Genomic DNA, 3072 nt, shown 5'->3' with positions numbered 1-3072 from the left:
TCTTAACCCCTGACCCTGGCCTAATTTCCCAGGTGTTTTCTTAACCCCCCACCCTGGCCTAATTTCCCAGGTGTTATCTTAACCCCTGACCCTGGCCTAATTTCCCAGGTGTTATCTTAACCCCCCACCATGGCCTAATTTCCCAGGTGTTATCTTAACCCCCCACCCTGGCCTAATTTCCCAGGTGTTATCTTAACCCCTGACCCTGGCCTAATTTCCCAGGTGTTATCTTAACCCCCCACCCTGGCCTAATTTCCCAGGTGTTATCTTAACCCCCCACCCTGGCCTAATTTCCCAGGTGTTATCTTAACCCCCCACCCTGGCCTAATTTCCCAGGTGTTATCTTAACCCCTGACCCTGGCCTAATTTCCCAGGTGTTTTCTTAACCCCCCACCCTGGCCTAATTTCCCAGGTGTTATCTTAACCCCTGACCCTGGCCTAATTTCCCAGGTGTTATCTTAACCCCCCACCCTGGCCTAATTTCCCAGGTGTTATCTTAACCCCCCACCCTGGCCTAATTTCCCAGGTGTTATCTTAACCCCCCACCCTGGCCTAATTTCCCAGGTGTTTTCTTAACCCCCCACCTTGGCCTAATTTCCCAGGTGTTATCTTAACCCCTGACCCTGGCCTAATTTCCCAGGTGTTATCTTAACCCCTGACCTAATTTCCCAGGTGTTATCTTAACCCCTGACCCTGGCCTAATTTCCCAGGTGTTTTCTTAACCCCCCACCCTGGCCTAATTTCCCAGGTGTTATCTTAACCCCTGACCCTGGCCTAATTTCCCAGGTGTTATCTTAACCCCCCACCATGGCCTAATTTCCCAGGTGTTATCTTAACCCCCCACCCTGGCCTAATTTCCCAGGTGTTATCTTAACCCCTGACCCTGGCCTAATTTCCCAGGTGTTATCTTAACCCCCCACCCTGGCCTAATTTCCCAGGTGTTATCTTAACCCCCCACCCTGGCCTAATTTCCCAGGTGTTATCTTAACCCCCCACCCTGGCCTAATTTCCCAGGTGTTATCTTAACCCCTGACCCTGGCCTAATTTCCCAGGTGTTTTCTTAACCCCCCACCCTGGCCTAATTTCCCAGGTGTTATCTTAACCCCTGACCCTGGCCTAATTTCCCAGGTGTTATCTTAACCCCCCACCCTGGCCTAATTTCCCAGGTGTTATCTTAACCCCCCACCCTGGCCTAATTTCCCAGGTGTTATCTTAACCCCTGACCCTGGCCTAATTTCCCAGGTGTTATCTTAACCCCTGACCCTGGCCTAATTTCCCAGGTGTTATCTTAACCCCCCACCCTGGCCTAATTTCCCAGGTGTTATCTTAACCCCTGACCCTGGCCTAATTTCCCAGGTGTTATCTTAACCCCTGACCCTGGCCTAATTTCCCAGGTGTTATCTTAACCCCCCACCTTGGCCTAATTTCCCAGGTGTTATCTTAACCCCCCACCCTGGCCTAATTTCCCAGGTGTTATCTTAACCCCTGACCCTGGCCTAATTTCCCAGTTGCCAGGATATCTAAGGACCATGGAGGCCTTTGTTCTACTCCTTTCTATCCTGGCTAAACAGACATCATATATTGTCTATGGAATGCAAGCTCAATCAGACCGGAGACATACAGTATGTCTCACATGCACCACTAATCATAGAATGTGGCTGTTTCATTTTTTATCACGAGACATCAATCAATTGTCAGCTTCAAGCTATCTCGAGTAAAATCCATGTCCTCGACACCCAGACTAGCTGCAGGAAGCTAGAGTGGACACCATAAAACTCAGGATTAGCAGGACAGAAATATCTTACTGGTTGTTTAGTAAATAATTGTTACATATCCAACAAATAAGGTGAATACATCATTTTTCCCTCACACTAATCAAAGGGCTACCCAGACCCCTCTTTTTACACTGCTGCTACTCTCTGTTTATTATCTATGCATAGTCACTTTAACTCTACCTACATGTACATATTACCTCAATTACCTCGACTAACCGGTGCCCTCGCACATTGACTCTGTACCGGTACCCGCTGTATATAGCCTCGCTATTGCTATTTTACTCCTGCTGTTTAATTATTTGTTACTTTCATTTTTACTTAACACTTATTTTTCTTAAAACTGCATTGTTGGTTAAAGGCTTGTAAGTAAGCATTTCACTGTAAGGTTGTATTTGGCGTATGTGACAAATAAAATTGGATTTGATGTGTACAGAGGTAACCAAGACAACAGCAGACATTTAACATTCTCCTTGCAGGAGGATTTTACGCTGGCAGTACAATCACAGATTTTTTCCCCCCTCCAAAAATAATTCCACATGTAAAGACATACTAAACTTTGGGAATATACACTGAGTAGACAAAACATTAAGAACACCTGTCTCTGCTTGACATGGACTGACCATGGTGGGGATTTGATGTACTTTTATTTGTAATATTTTATTATTTATACCAGCATTTATGATACGTTTTAACAAATACTGGTACGTTGAAAAGCTAGTGTGTATATTTAAATGAAATATACTTTTAATAAAATGTATAAATACCATTTGTTATTGGAGTTACTCATTAAGAGTCTGTGTAATTTAAATTGGTTTTGTGCTGGCCAACTGGTTTAATACTGAGTGCTCGTGGCTCCTTTCTCCACCCACTCCGTTCACTGCAATGCAATACTGTAGAACACCAGACCTTAAAACGTGTTTGCTAAGGATGATGTATTCTGTTTCTTAAATAGGCTACTTCTAAATTAACATATCTAAGTCACTATGTGAACCAACGTATCCATATTTGTTTATATAAATCCCAAAGAAAAGACATGCAATTCATAGGTCATTAAACCTAATTGTGTCTGACAATTTCTGTACTGCAAGGCCTACTTTTTAATTTACATTTCAAAACACTGAAACATAAGGCCTCTAGACATACATTAAAATTAAGACTATAGACAGATTCATATCTAGACTGACACTATGATTAGGCTATAAACCTTTCAAAGCATTTTTTGCTGTTGTTGTATTTGACTGAAAGTGAATGACTTGACTGTTTGTTATATGCAAAGGTTGTTGCCAACACAGTGGAA

Source organism: Salvelinus namaycush, chromosome 35, assembly GCF_016432855.1.
Source record: "Salvelinus namaycush isolate Seneca chromosome 35, SaNama_1.0, whole genome shotgun sequence".
Classification (NCBI taxonomy): Eukaryota; Metazoa; Chordata; class Actinopteri; order Salmoniformes; family Salmonidae; genus Salvelinus; species Salvelinus namaycush.
The sequence above is the reverse complement of the archived record's forward strand: the minus strand, read 5'-3'. Positions refer to the sequence as shown.